Source organism: Pongo abelii, chromosome 8 (genome assembly GCF_028885655.2).
Source record: "Pongo abelii isolate AG06213 chromosome 8, NHGRI_mPonAbe1-v2.0_pri, whole genome shotgun sequence".
Classification (NCBI taxonomy): Eukaryota; Metazoa; Chordata; class Mammalia; order Primates; family Hominidae; genus Pongo; species Pongo abelii.
In genome coordinates, this window is record NC_071993.2 from 133,343,319 (window position 1) to 133,359,927 (window position 16,609).

At 42.6% G+C, this 16,609-nt stretch overlaps 1 protein-coding gene and 1 pseudogene across 2 annotated transcripts in view; one reads left to right on the forward strand and one right to left on the reverse strand.

The window, feature by feature from the left end:
* The window catches only part of ADAM12 (ADAM metallopeptidase domain 12), a 377,221-nt gene that overhangs the window by 240,431 nt on the left and 120,181 nt on the right, over window positions 1-16,609 (reverse strand). The window lies entirely within an intron of this gene.
* On the forward strand, window positions 8,024-15,035 carry LOC100457374 (GTP-binding protein SAR1a-like; annotated as a pseudogene).

Here is a 16,609-nt window from a genome sequence, read left to right on the forward strand (position 1 = left end):
TATTTCTCAAATTCCTCCACCTCACTCACCCCCACTGCCTCCGTGCCCCACATGCCCCACCAGTGTAATGGTCTCCCAGTGGCCTCCGACCTCTGCTCTTGATACTTTTTGTTCCATTCAGGAAGCCATTCTTAAAACACCCATTTCATTCCATCCATACCCTACTTACTAACCTTCAGTGGCTTCCCCTGGTGCAGGGTGGCGTCTGAAACCTGGCCAGATCTGGTCTGGTCTTTGGTAGCCCCTTGGTCTCCTTTTTGGATTACTCTCTCAGCCCGTGCCCTGGCATTCGGCCAGAGCCTCCATGCCACAAGCTCCTCACCCACCTGGGCCTTTACATTCACTGCTTGCTTGGCCTGAAACTCTTCCTCCTGTCTGCACCTGGCTGACTCCCACAGGTGACGGTACTTCTAGCCTGTGGGCCTTCCCTGGCTGCCACACCAAGACACCTTTCTTCCTCTCATTGCCCACGCCCGTAAGCACTTCCAGTGCACGTAACAGCATAATCCATTATTTGTAAGATCATCTCTTTGGCATCTCACAGCCCCACTAGCCTGCAAGCTCTCTGAGGTCAAGGGCTGTTTCCCCCCTGTTCCCTACCGTGTCCCCAGTGTGTTGTTCAATGCTTGTTATATACCAGGAGGTCAAAAATAATGGTTGAATTTATAACAGCAGCACCAGCTAACCTTTGTGGGATATTTGCTATGCCTTAGACTCTGTAGTAAATGGTTTTATGGATTATTGTATTTGATTCCTAAAACAACAGTAGGATCTTGGTGGTCTGCATCTAACAGATGTCAAACCGAGGCTTACACAGCTCAGTTTCTAAATTCACATGGCAGAGTGCAGCTTTCACCTGGGATTATCAGATTCCCAGCTCAGTGCTCTCAATTTATCTAGTGAAATAAGTAACCTTCTTAGATATCCAAGAACATGTGATACAGAAGAAAAACCCTTCTTAAAAAAGCTTCAAGGAGCTTTGAGAGGAAAGTCAAGCTCTGCAAAGTTATAATAAGTTTACAATATGAGCTATAGCCCTTGTGGCTTAAAAAAGTCTCTTTTCAAGATTTTTGCAAAGTTTGTTTACTGAAAAGAATGATCACATGCTTTCCTACTAACAAAAATAAAGGCCACTCATTTCTTTGTTCACTGAAAAGGTCTCAGGCACCTGATCTGGTCTGAGATAGCAAAATATTTTACTATGGGAAAATGCAATTCTAATATTTGATACTTAGGTGGGAATTTGATGTCCTGATTTCCCTTGTTCTCTACTACAAAGGCTTTGAGCTATCATTCATCATCCATGCATGGGTTAGAGAGAGAAAGTACCTCTTCTCCACCCATGAGGGAATAAAGTCTTCCGAGAACTAAACCGGGGCAATCAACCCAACTGATGATCACTCCTTAAAAAAGTTCCAAAGTGCTCAGTATGGTTTGGTGGGCCAAACATCTAACACTGAAATTCTTTCTTTAAAGAAAACTGAGGGAAATCGAGTCAGCTCATGGATGGTGATAGGGAAATGACGCATATATGACAGTGATGAGTCTGGTTTAGGTGTCTGTCACATGGGAGTTTGGTCATTGTGAGTCAGACCTCTTGAGTTCCGTCAAGAATGATTTGTGGATGTGCAAAGCTGGGATGATCTCCCAGAGGTGACAGTACTGCCTGCAAGGTCAGCCACCACCTCAAGTGACACCTGGGTCCCACCTGCCTACAAGGGCCCCAGCATTTCTTCCATACACATTACCATACACATTACCTACCTACCCATGGCTGGTGCCAAGTAGTCTTCACTTGGTTCTTCAGATCTGTCCTGGGACAACAGGACAAATGACCAGGAGCCAGCGCTCCAAGCTGCCTGCTAGACCATCCATACTCACAGGCAAACATGGATACAAATTAGCAATTTAAAAGCTGCTCTCTGTTCCTGGCTGGGATTCTCATAAATCAAAAGCAGTCGGTGTTTACAACAGGGTCCAAAGGGAAAGCTGTTGAGCCAGCCCCAAACACTTAAAAATTCTATATGGGAACCCAGAAACCTTCATCTGAGGACAGGAGATTGGAGGAACCAATGGGTTGCTTTTCATCTGCTTCTTATTTAGAAAAATTGGACTACTGGGGAAAAGAGTAAAAACAAAAATAGGAAGTAAAATAAATATTTACTGGCAAGCAGGTCCCTCATTCTGAACATATAGGGGTGGAAACTTTCCTTGAGTCCAGTTAATTGTTCAGATAACTTGTCAGGCTGTGAAGAAGGTAGCATGAAAAGTGGACAGAGGGTGAGTGATGACAGCCATGGCACTTAACAGAAACGTTGCCACCGAAAACCAGAGACCATCAATCTTAAGACAGAAGGGGTGTGCCGTGGCAGTGCCACCGTAATGATATGTGTCTCTATCATGTCCACCCCAAAACACTGTGACAGAAACAGACCACCCATAGATTACACCAAAAAATATACTTGTATGATGTGACATATATATTGAGCTTTATATTTATGTCCATACAATTGGCCCTCCGCATCCTGGGGTTCCCTACTCTCAGTTTCAACAAATTGTAGATTGAAAATACTTGGGGGAGAAAATAAAAAATAATAATGCAGCAATAAAAATGATACAAATTTAAAAATATACAGGATTACAACTATTTACATAGTATTCACATTGTATTAGGTATTACAAGTCATCTAGAGATGATTTAAAGTATACAGGAGGATTTAAAGTATACAGTAGGTTATATGCAAATACTATGCCTTTTTATATTAGGGACATGAGCATATTTGAATTTTGGTACCCGTGAGGGGTTCTGGAGCTAATCTCCTTCAGATACCAAGGGACGACTGTGCACACACACACACACACACACACACACACACACACTGGTATGTTTAAAAATTCTATATGGGAACCAAGAAAGCTTCATCTGAGGACAGGAGATTGAAACAACGAATGGGCTGCATTTCATCTGGTTCTCATTTTGAAAAATTGAGAAAACACTTAGCAATTAAGAGTATACTTAGAAAAAAGCAAAAATTATTGAATTTTTTGGGAGTAAAGACATGGCAAAGATTGGGATAGGAAGAGCAGTATATTATCTAATTTTCCTATTAATTGGCAATCTAGTTCAGTGATACCCTATAGTGAGTATTTGTTATAAATCAATTCAGACAAGCCTATCCTTTGCGACTGTATAAAACGGTGGTGGATTTAGGCCTTGTGAAGGGCAGGAACCGTGTGTTATTCATCTCTGTGTCTCAAACCCCAATACAATATCTGGAACACAGTTTGTTAAATGAATAAGCAAATGAACAAACATGAATAGATGAACAGAATATGCAGTATGGCATCAAGCACTTCAACATCCAAATGTAAAAAATGAAAACGGCAAAAACACCCCACAGATTAAAAGGCGTTTTCTCTCTTAATAAGGATGGATGGATAGTATTTTTTTTTTTTTTTTTTTTGAGATGGAGTCTCGCTGTGTCGCCCAGGCTGGAGTGCAGTGGCGTGATCTCTGCTCACTGCAAGCTCCGCCTCCTGGGTTCACGTCATTCTCCTGCCTCAGCCTCCCAGGATAGTATTTTTAATACCCAACATTTTAATGTTGGAAGGAATTCTATTTCTAAATCAAAACCTATAGATTATTTTTAGGGCATAAGCCATGTTTGTACGGCAGTAGAATTTTTGAAAAGTCATCAATAGTATAGATTGAACTAACATATTTTTCTAAACATAATATATTTGTTATTGGCTCAACCTAATAAAACGAATCATTGCATCCTAAGCATAATGACCTGTATTTTCTAATATCATATAATATACAGTATATGTAGAGTATGTACATATATTTATGTATATTCATATCAGTACAGAAATTTAATTACAAATACATTCTGAGAAATCCTACTTTTTATATAGTATTTGTGTTGGTTTTCACTATTTCCACTTATAGGAATTCCATGTCAATGATTATAGGAAAAAAAAGATGCCGATTCATCAAAATATTTAGCCAAGTTTTGTCTTTGGCAACAAACAGTGGTCACTTTCCTTAAACTCATTCCAATGACAATGTCCTCTGCAAATCTGCAAATCAGTCAGGATTCCTAGCCAAGGAGGCCAGAGGGGAAGAAGAAAACAAATGTGTTCAAAAAGAGCAGTACGATTACCCTTTTTGGACAAAAATATTTGTCAGGTTTTGCTACCAAAAAATAATGTTTTATTTTTGTGACCTACAGTGAACACATAAGAAAGAATGTGGAAAAATGAACACTGAAATAAACACCCATGTCCTCATCACTTGGCTTAAAAAATAGGGCATAACTAGAGTCCCAGAGGCTTCCCAGTGCCTTTCTTCTATCATAACTGCTTTAAAAATTGTTTTAAAAGCCTTTAAGGAAGTCAAGGTTGCCATTATATATAAGTGTATCATGAAGGCCATCTAGCTTTTATCAAATGCCACCCATTCCTCAGGCCAAGGGCACTTCCCACCCTGCCTCCATCCCACAGGTGGGGTACTCCATGCTGGCTTCATCATGTTGGCGAGGGATGTCCCCAGAGCACACACTTTCCCCAGATGAGGAATCTCAGACATTTAAATCTCCCAACAAAATGGACTGCTCTGGGTACTGAGATGCATCCTGGGATTCTCAGGTTTCAGAGGAACAGCGCTCAGCACCACGTGGAAGGAGCCACTCACTCAGGGTTTCCTGGTTCACTGAAATACAATGAGATAAGAAACCTTGGCTCTCGTAGGAATTGTTTAATTTGTTTTGATGCTTGAATGCCACATGCCCTGCATGATTCCTCATCTAGTGTTGTATGATTTCTGCCAGTAGGATCAGTTTAAGCATTCCACTGGTTAAAGCGAGAACATACTTGAATACAGAAAATTACTGAGGCCGAAGATCTTAGAGTGGAAATGGAGCCCCTGAAAATCATCTGATCCAGTCTCCAAGCTGAGGAGGCTTAACTTCAGATTATAGATAAGAGAACTCAGGACCAGAGAGGTTAATTAATTTGCCTAAAGTCACAGAGCTTACAAATACCAGAGATTTCACGTTTCCTTTCCCTTGGCTCAATGCTTCTTCCCTATATCACACTAGATCCTCTTTGCTGTTTTTTTGTTTAAGTAAAGCAGTAACAGGCATGCATCATACTTCCTCAAATGGTCTTCATCATTTCTATTCAATATGAACTAGAACTGCTGCTCTGAAAACAGTAAAATGCAGACATGTTAGTTTGTTGGTGGGCGGGGGGCGGGGGGTGTATTTTACACATCTGGAAAATGTTTATTAATTAATTTATGTGTCCTTCAGTAACCTTGAAGCTTTTCTATAATGTGATAGGGTAAAAACCAATTGATTGAATAACATATTTCCATCTACATCAGTGATTTCAGTTCCTACATGTAAAATTACTTTGGAAAAAGCAGCTGTCTTAAATAATTTTCTAGATAAAAAGACATTTATGTAATATCTATACAGGTAATTTATGGTCCAATATAAAAATACAGGGCTTTTGGATCAGGAAGTACTTACAGAATATAAGAAGTGATGTTATCAAGTCATAATCATTACCCTATTTGGTAAGATAATGAATTTGCTCCAAAATTTAAATGAATTTTAAACATATTTATTAAATTGTAGGGCTAGTATTTTTAGTAAGTTTTTAATGTCATTTTTTATTTTTTCATTTAACCAACCTAACATTCTATATATTTTGTTGATATGAATGTACAATACCATCAAAACTTTAGTGAAAATATTAATGAATAATTGTTTTCATTTTATGAAAACCACGTGTAAAAACCATTTCCCACAAGTCCCAAGGAACTTCTGTGATGCTGATATTTGCTTAATGGGTGCTGGCCGGCTGTGGACATAGCACAAGAGGCTTCTCCACTGGAGCCTGTCACATTTTCAAAGAAAACCATGAAACTGACCAACAAAATCCTCTAGGTCAGTTGAAACTGAAGAAGTGGCCTTAGAAGGGCTGTGAAAATAACTCTCTCTAAATAAATCATCTCCCCAGATAACCCTCCTGCTGGGGGCTTGGTTTTGTATCATCTTCTATCTGACCACATGTTTTTCATAAGGAAGAAAATCATAAAAGAAAATAAAGAAAGCGTTGTTCTCCACTTATGTTGAATCTACCTCATCCCACAGTGAAATCCACCAGCATACTGAGAAGAAAGAAGTGAGTATTTCATAACATTTTTAGACAAACACCCTCATTTTGTTTTTCTCACGGGTCCCTGAAGAAGTAGGGTTAGCCTCTGTGTCTTCTCTGGCTTTGGTCTTTGCCAATTATGGCGATTTTCCTTCAGTGGGACTAAGCCTGCTTGTGAATGAAATGTGTTTTTTTTTTTTTTTTTTAACTTGCCATTGCCATTGGAATGGAAACAGTCCTCCAAGGGACAGGCTATGTCTAGACGTAATCCAGACCCCTGCTTTTCCTACTAGCAACACTGGAACCAGTTCCTGCTTCCCTGTTCTCACCCCAGCATCTGCCTCCATGCCAGATGTGAGGATGTCTTTATCTTTAAAAACAACAAGAAAATTAGGTCTCTGTAGAGCAGTTTCGAAGTCAGCCTTTTATCCAGCACTCTAAATAAAAAGATTTGTGTAATATCTATATGGGTAATTTACGGTTCAATGTGAAAATACAAGGCTTTTGGATCAAGAAGTGTTTACAGAATATAAGAAGCTACTCCAGGACAGGCTGTGGTGCACCTCGTTATCCCCACAGAATCTGTTACAAATGTGGACCCTCAACAGGGGGCTGTGCAGCATATCACCAAATGTGAGATGCTAAATTGGGGGAATACAGTGGCTACCCATTGGCAAAGGCAGAGTGATAAGTTGAGGTGGTCTCTAAAAAAAATTTATCTTGCCTTTTATCTCATATCTCAGAGAAACCAATAATTGATGAGGGGAAGTTCTTCTCTATAGGAGCATTTCAGCTAATAAAAGAAGAAAGAATGATAGAATACAGCCATTTTGCAGGACCCAAGGAAAGAAGAGATCTAGGCACTGATCGTTAATGGCCACTGAACCTGGTGGGTGAAGGCTCAGGCAGACCTTTCTAATGGAAGCATCACAGTGACCCCAAACTCAGTGATCAACCTGTCATCACAAAACAAGACAATCAGAGGTCACAGAACTATTGACATGGCACAAGAGAAGAACGAGGACCACCTGCAATGTCATCCTGCCTAAAACCAGTACCTCAATCTGCACAAGCCTGTACACTGAATTACCAGTAAACAGAAAACACAAGGCCCAGAGGAACAGGCTAGACAGCACCAAGAGGATGAAATCAGCAAATTGAGAGTGTGGAAAATTCTACTGAGTATAAAAATCTGGTTTCATTTGTAAGGACTGCAAGATTTTAATTGCAAGAATTAAAAGGAAGGATAGGGAAACTATACATTAAAAGACACATTAAAAATGTAGCAGACAAATACAACGTGGGGACTGTGTTTATATCCAAGTTCAAGCAATCCAACTGCCACAAGCAATCCAACTGCCAAGAAAAAAATGGAGAGATATAAAATCTGGGAAACATGAATACTGGCTGGACGTTTGATAGCATTATAAAATTTTTATCTTTTAGGTGTGATAAAAATAATCCTTTTTTTAGCAATACATATGTCAGAATCTGCAGGTGAAATGATGTGATGCCTGGGGGTGGGGGAGTCCGACAATTGCGTGGTAATTGTTGCACACAGGCGATGGGTACATGGCAATTAACTGTTGCATGCACTTCACCTAATCTGTAGCCAGGCCAGCCAAACAGGTGGTCCCTGGGCTCCACAGGCCTACAGAATTGCACTGCACCTCCTGGCCCACCTCCATCCACAGCACACAGGTGACTTGGGGGCCCTCCCATTGCTGATGCCGGGGAGAATGGAAATGGGGGTATCCAAACCCTCAGGTGACAAGAGCAGCAGGTGCAGGGTGGGATGAGGCAGGGTACTGGGATTGACCTGGTCTGACCATCAGAATGAAGGAGGAAGAGAAAGATGGGTGAGGAAAGCAGGAATAGGGGCAGTCACAGGAAGCTGGTTGCAGGTGGGAAGATGATGAGACCTGAGCATGTGATTCCCTTTCCTACAGACAGAAGCGGCCAGGATGAGGAGGGAGATAATGGGAGAGCAATGGCAGCAGAGCAGCACACATGCTGTGAATGGCAGTGCAGTGTCAAGCACACTGAATACCATATCCTTTATGTATTAGTCCGTTCTCGCACTGTTACAAAGAAATGCCTGAGCCTGGGTAATTTAAGAAGAAAAGAGGTTTAATTGGCTTATGGTTCTGCAAGCTGTACAAGAAGCAGGACAGCTTCTGCTCGGCTTCTGAGGAGGCCTCAGGGAGCTTTCAATCATGGTGGATGGCAAAGTGGGAGCAAGCATCTCACATGGCCAGAGCAGGAGGGAGAGAGAGGGGTGGGAGGTGCCATACGCTTCTAAACAACCAGATTTCATGAGAAGTCCACCACGAGAACAGTGGTAGGGGGATGGTGCTAAACCACGCAGAAGAAACCTCTTCCATGATCCAATCACCTCCCACCAGACTCCACCTCCAACACTGGGGATTACAACTGAACAGGAGATTTGATGGGACACAGATCCAAACCATATCACTGTGTTCTCCTAACAACCTGGGAGGAAGGTCTTACTCTCCATTTTAGAATGGAGGAGCTGAGGCAGCTTGTCTCCAAGCAGCCTGATACCCAAATCCAAATCCTAACACTGTCAATCATCTCCTCTGATAGGGATATGGAAGCAGCTCTAGAAAGAGTCCAGGAAAGTCAGTTTGGGTTTTGCAGTTGAATCACAGTTACACCCTTATTCATTAGCTCAGAACAGTCACCTCAATCAGTGGTCCCCAAACTTCTTGGCACCTGAGACCAGTTTCATGGAAGACAATTTTTCCATGGACCAGGGGTGGGGGCGGGGATGGTTTCAGGATGATTCAAGCACATTGCATTTATTGTGCACTTTATTTCTATTATTACATTGTAATATATAATGAAATAATTATACAACTCACCATCACGTAGAATCAGTGGGAACCCTGAACTGCTTTTTCCGCAACTAGACGGTCCCATCTGGGGGTGATGGGAGACATTGACAGATCATCAGGCATTAGATTCTCATAAGGAGCATGCAGCCTAGATCCCTGGCATGGCAGTTCACAAGAGGGTTCATGCTCCTATGAGAATCTAATGCCACCACTGATCTGACAGGGGGCGGAGCTCAGGCAGTAATTTGAGTGATGGGAAGCAGCCGTAAATACAGATGAAGCTTCACTCCCTCATCAGATACTCATGCCTTGCTGTGTGGCCCAGTTCCTAAGGGTTGGGGAGAGCACGTCAGAGAGGGTGTTGGGGACCCCTAGCCTACATGGAGCTGGAGGATTGTGATTTTCCTAGAGTTACAAAAAAGAGAGGCGGGGGGTAGGGGGGTGGATTTAGAAGAAACTATCACCGTCTTCCTCTACACTATGTACCTTCATGGAGGAGGACAGGGAGGGAGACCTTTTGTTAGATAATAAAAACAAACCAGGAGCCCAGCTTTGTTTTTTAACTGGGGCGAAATATACATAACATAAAATTTATAATTTTAACCATTTGCAATTGTATAATTCAGTGGCGTTAAGCATATTCACAATTTTGTACAACCATCACTGACATCCATCTCCATAATTCTTTCATCATCCCAAACAGAAACTTTGCCCACCAAACTCCTCATTCCCTAACCCTCCAGTCCCTAGTAACCACCATTCTACTTTCTGTTTCTATGATTTTGCCTATTCGAATTTTGCCTATTGGAAGTACACCTCATGTAAATAGAATCGCATAATATTTGTCCTTTAGTGTCTGGCTTATTTCACTTAGCATAATGTCTTCAAAGTCCATGTGATAGCATGTGTCAGAATGTCATTCCTTTTGAAGGCTGAATAAAATTTCATTTTATGCATGCCACATTTTGTGTACTGATTCATCTGTCAATGAACACTTGGGTTGTTCCCACCTTTTGGCCATTGTGAACGCTGCTGCTATGAATGTGGGTGTACAAATCTCTCTGTAAGTCCCTGATGAAGCCCAGCTTTTTAATGATGACGTTACCTATGATGAGGAATAAAGGCATGCCACATACTGTCAGCATGCAACAAATGAGCTAATGGTAAATACAGTTACATTGCAGCTCTTTATCATCACTAATGAATTATGAAAACAATATAAGTAAGAAACCAGTAAGAAGGCCTCAAGAAAACAGAGCTGTGACTATCAGTTGAAGTTTTCCCATGCATGTTATGAAACATGGCCAATCACAGACAGGGCTCAACTCCACTCAAGATAACGAGTTTGAAGTAAACACTTCTGAAAACAGTAATCTAGGATTTTGGCTTCCTAGGGCATGATACTCTAAGAATGTAGCAGAATCTGTGTTTATGAACTCAGCAAAATTATGTCAAAGAGTTACAGGAAAGGTTCCCGATCCAGACCCCAAGGGGGGTTCTTGGATCTTGCACAAGAAAGAATTCAGGGTGAGTCCACAGTTCAAAGCAAAAGCAAGTTTATTAAGAAAATAAAGGAATAAGAATGGCTACTCCGTAGACACAGCAGCCCTGAGAACTGCTGGTTGTCCATTTTTACGGTTATTTCTTGATGATATGCTAAACAAAGGGTGGATTATTCATGCTTCCCCTTTTTAGACCATATAGGTAACTTCCTGATGTTGCCACGGCATTTGTAAACTGTCATGGTGCTGGCTGGAGGGTAGCAGTGAGGATGACTAGGGGTCACTCTCGTGACCATTTTAGTTTTGGTGGGTTTTAGCCAGCTTCTTTACTGCAAGCTGTTTTATCAGCAAGGTCTTTATGACCTGTATTTTATGCCAACATCCTATCTCATCCTGTGACTTAGAATGCCTTAACTGTCTAGGAAGGCAGCCCAGTAGGTTTCAGCCTCATTTTACCCAGCTCCTATTCAAGATGGAGTTGCTCTGGTTCAAACGCCTCTAACAAAACTTTCAAGCTTTCCAGAGAGTTAGTTTTATTGTCATAAGCAATCAATGAAAGCATTGTGCTCTTTCTTTTGAGGATACAACAACTAGAAAAAACCCAGAAGAGACGGACCATAATGACCCCAGCCTGCACAATATCTGCATGAAACCATCCTGGCTGCACCAGGAGAGGGAAGGTGCAATGACAACCACTAAGATGGCATCGGCCCCTCCACTGCCAGAGACCTCCTGGGAAGAGCCAGGACAGCCATTACTGTCCTCTTGGGATACAGAGTTGGGAAAAGGAGCTTAAGGCCACAGCAGGATTTTCATCAGAAAACACTGAGTCTGCAGCGTCAGAAGGGAAGGAGAGCAAGGGATGTAATGAAATGCGGAACTCCACCTCCATCTCAAATGCCCTTTCTCATTCTACCAGCTTCAAAGAGTTCACTCAAGGACATCACACTCTCAAATCACGACCCAGAGGGGCCTGTTTTAAAAAGGTTGATCTTAACCAGTTTAGGCACTTTCAAGTTAACTCGGGTTGAGGAACAAAAAGCTCTAAAAATGGTGTTCTGACCTTTTTCAACGTCTGTACATCTTCAAAGAATGAAATGAGGGGAGAAGCTCAAGGGAATTTAGCTCTTACTCAGGAAACAAAATTTATCTCAATTAAAAAGATCTTAAATGTTAAGGTTGAGAGATTCTAACTTAAATCTGAAGGAGTTTGGTCTAGTTAGATTGCTGAAGTGCATGTAGCTTAATTCCCTGAGTCTACAGTCATGCTTAGAGAATTTTTGACTGCACCATTACCCTTTCAGCAAAGTGGGCAGAGATGACCCCTCTGGTAGCACCTGATTCTCCAAGGCAGGGGATGGGGCTTTTTACGCTGCAGGCATTAGGCAAGCTGAAGAGGTGTGGTCACTCCCTGTAGGAAAGAACATTCCTGTGGATGATGCATCAGCTAAGACAGATACCCCAAATTCTCATAGAAGGATCCAATGGGCTGGAATTTCCCTGCTGGCCCCAGTGCTGTCCAACAGAACTTTCTGTGATGATGGAAATGTCCATCTAGCCACACGTGGCTATTGAATACTTGAACTGTGGCTAGTTTGAGCAAGGAATTAAATTTTAATTCTATTTAAATTAAACTTAATTTAAACAGCCACATGTGGCTAGTGGCTCTCTAAGTAAAGTGTGAATATAACTCATAGCAGAATGTGTTAAAAATATAGACCTTCAGGCCCTATAGCTGGGGATTCTTGTTCAATAGCAGTGGGGCCAGGCATTGCCCTTTTTAACAAGCGCTCCAGGTGGTCCTGATGCTGGTGGTCTTGAGGCAATGCTCTAGACTTCAAGGAGGGCAGAAGTCCATGTGTGAGCCCCTGGTAGTGGGGAACACCCACTGCATGGAGACAGACTATAGGAAACATATGGAATAGGGCCTGGGAGTGAGCCTAGAGGCCGGAGGCTCACCCACTAAGCTCCAGCTTAGAATTCAGTGGAGCACTGACATTGCCTTGAGTTGTGACAGCTATTTAGATACCGTCAGGGCCACAGCTGATTCCTCTCCATGTTCTACCCACTGCCGGCTCCTGGTCTTCAGCTTATAGCTGCCAGCCACTAGTCAGCTGCAAACATCCATGAACACCCCCCTTCAAAAATGCCATGCCCAGTTCTACAAGGGCCCTCCACAGGTCACCTCCAGACTGAATTCTGTGAAACCCAATATTCAGCCCCTCCCAGACTCTCAGGACCATGCCTACTATGACCCACATCTTTGTGTCTCTGGCCACTGCTCAAAGGGCAAGTTCTTGGTCCTTTTCCAGGGTTCTCTATTCTGATCAAAGGCATCACTGTTCCCCAGCATCTCAGGTAAGAATTGTATGCCTTCCTTTCCATGATCCCACACATTCCATCATTCATCAGGTTCTGTCAATTCTGCCTACTTAACATTTCTTAACTACTTACTCCTTCCCACCAATACTCTCTTGGCTCAAGCCATCATCAGCTCTCCCTGAACAGCAGCAATATGCAGTCTCTTGACCACACCCACTCTACCCTCCCAGATAGTTTTCACAGGCAGCCAGATGGACTTTAAAAGACTGAATTTTGGTGGAGAGCAGTAGTTCATGCCTTTGGGAGGCCGAGGTGGGCAAATTGCTTGAGGCCAGGAGCTCAAGACTGGTCTGGGCAACATGGTGAAACTGGGTCTCTACAAAAAATAGAAAAATTAGCTGGATATTGCAGTGCGTGCCTGTAGTCCCAGCTACTAGGGAGGCTGAGGTGGGAGGATCACCTGAGCCCAGAGCAGTCGAGGCTGCAGTGAGCTGTGACTGCACAAATGCACTCCAGCCTAGGCAACAGAGTGAGACCGTCTCAAACAAATAAAAAGCAGAATCTTATCATGTCATTGTTCTGCCTACAGGCCTTTTCTTCTATGGTGTGCCACTGTATTTAGGAATAAAGTCAAGATCCTTATCAGGGCACACAGACCCCTGTATGGCCTAGCTTCCTCTCTCTCCTTCTTGGTCATCAGTACAAAGACCTTCTAGAATCTGAGAAGCTGGACGTTTACTTCTGCTCTTCTTTTTCTCTCTACCTCCTGCCCTCCTTGACTGGGCTCTTCCTTGTGTGTGCACAGCTTAAGAGCTGCTTCATTCTACATCTTCCCTCTCCAGACCAGGCGTTGGCCCCATACCTTCTCCTCCTGAGTGCTGAGCAATGCAGTCATCCAGTTACTGTTTTTGTAATGATCTGCTTAGTGTTGGGCTCCTTGACTAAATTCTAAGAGGACAAGAACTTTATCTTATTCACTACTCTCCCTCCAGGGTCAATTACACTGTCTGGTATTAAACACATATTTGTGAATACATAACCAAGTGAAGAAGTGAATGAGGAAGTGAGTTAACACATCAATAAAGATTAATTAATAAAGATAATTAATATGGCAGATGATAATCATTAAAGATGGCAGATTAGGCCAACACTTTCCAACATGATCTCTGACATCAGAAGAGCTGACAATTGTTGATATGACTTTTATAACTTTTGATCTTGGGGGGCATGAGCAAGCACATTGTCTTAATTATCTTTATTAATTATTAATGTTTAGTAAGGATAATTATTAAGATATTAATAAAGATTCTGATAAAGATCTGTGAATAGAAGGGAAGCGGAGAGCTGGAAACACAAAACTATAATTTCTGAGACATGGTTCCATCGACATTTGTTTAATCACTAAATAGAAACACCAGGCAGTTTAGAACTCCCCATTCCTAAGGGCAGGCTTCAGGGAGCAGGTGTGATGTCCACCTGGTGAGTCACTGCTGGTCTGGGTGCTGCTGGTCTGTGTGCTCCGAGGGAGGGTCCAGGCCATGCACTGCCTCCAGAGGAGCCCCTCAGGCTATGGTCAACATTAATAACGTCTTTCATCTGTGAGTGGATCTACAATGGCTTCTACAGTGTGCTCCAGTTCCTAGGACTCTACAAGAAATCTAGAAAACTTGTTCTCTTGGGTTGGGACAATGTGGATGAAACCATTCTTCCTCATATGCTCAAAGATGGCAGATTGGGCCAACAGGCTCCAACATGACCTCTGACATCAGCAGAGCTGACAACTGCTAGCATGGCTTTTACAACTTTTGATCTTCTGGGGCATGAGCAAACATGTTGGATTTGGAACAGTGATCTCCCAGCAATAAATGGGATTGCCTTTCTGGGGTACTGTGCAGATTGTCCTCAGATCCTGGAATCCAAAGTGGAGCTCAATGCTTTAATGACTGATGAAAGAATATCCCATGTGCCAGTCCTTATCTTGTTTAACAAAAATTGGACAGAACAGGCACAATCAGTGAAGAAAAACTCTGTCTGTCATTTGGTCTTTATGGACAGACCACAGGAAAGGGAACTTGTGACCCTGAAAGAGCCAAATGCCTTTTCCAAGGAATCGTTCATGTTCAGTGTGTACAACAGGGCTTTCTTTGGCAAGGGCTTCCGCTGGTTTGCCCAGTATATTGACTGATGTTTGGGCAGTCAAAATAAAAGTTTAACTTCTTAAAAAAAAAAAAAAGATGGTGGGCGGGGAGCGGGTAAACAGTCTAGGCTTCTTCTGCAGGAGAAGAAGAAAAAAGGAATAGCACTCTACACTCAAAGATTTTGAAAGTCCAATCCCTGGGCATGTCAAGATTGTAAAGGTAAGAACCCTACAGCAGCTGGATCCCAAAGGACCAGCCTGGCGTGTCTGTTCCAGGTCTTGTGAGCATTGAGATGTTTGGCTATCACCAAGAATTAGAGGTAAAGAGTAGGCATAACCTGATTTCCATTAATTTAGAAACTCTGAAACAGAACATAATATAATTAGGTAAAATAATTAAGATTGCTGGATCCACAGAGAAATGTTATTGAGTCATTCAAACCTGATGATCAAAATTAACATGAGCTATAATCTTCCTGAACTGACTGGACACAGATGCTTGTTCCATTTTGCAGACAAGGAGGCCAAGGTGGGCAGATCGCTTGAGGCCATGATGGAAGTGGAGAGAGTATCAGTAGCTTGCTGTTGGGAGCAATGCTGCTTTCAAAGCCCGGGCTCCTAACTCCAAATCCTGTGTTCCTTTTTGGAAGCTTTTCTCCTTGAATTGTTTCTCACCCCACCCAGGTGACCTTCGACCTCCTGGGAACTCACTTCCGGCTTGGTCCAGGTTGTCGGGGCTCCATCATCCACTCATTTGAGGAGTGCTTATCAAGTGCCTACAATGAGCCACGCTGTCCTACCCCTGACCGTAAGGATGTCATGGTTGGTGGAAGAGGAAAGGAAAGAAGCATCCAATGGTGGAAATGAGAATAAAGTGGCAGGTGGCTCTCTGATGTCAGGCTTGGAACAGTGAAGGATGCAGGGTTTTGGCTGTGCCCCAGCCTGTGTAGCAGAAGGATGACCTCCCCTGTCTAGGACCCACCACATATACCCCCACACGCTCAGGTGGCAGTCACCTTTTCAGCAGCCACATTGCCTCAGGGGCTTCTTTTGAGTATGCAGGTCTCATTCACAAGAACTACTAACAAATTTCCTTCTGAACTTGCAACGTTTATTTTTTTGTTAACCCAAGCATAGGATTTTACATTTATCCCCATTAAATCTCATCTTGTTAGTTTTGGCCCATTGATCCAAACTGCTGAAATCTTCATAATCCAGATTTTGCCGTGCCAAGCACAGTTACCCCCACTAGTTCTGCATTGCCAGGAAATGTGATGAGAGCACCTTTTATGTCTTCATCGAGATGGTCCACGAAACTGTGGGCCAGGACAGGGCCATGCACACAGCCCTAAGGCCACCGGCAGCAACCTCAGTCCCCCTCTTCAACATGGGTTGGGTCAACGGGAACAATGGCTTAATATCCTCTGGATGGTGATTCAGCCAACTAAATCATCTAATGCCATCTCCACACTGGTTACATTTCTCCATTCTGTACCATGATATTCTGAAAGATGATCTAAGATAAATGCCTTTCCAAATATTTATACCCATGTTTAGCCATTTTAAAATGCCCTTTCTGTTATTGTTCTAGAGTGAATACTAATTAAAGTTGCCCTGTAAGA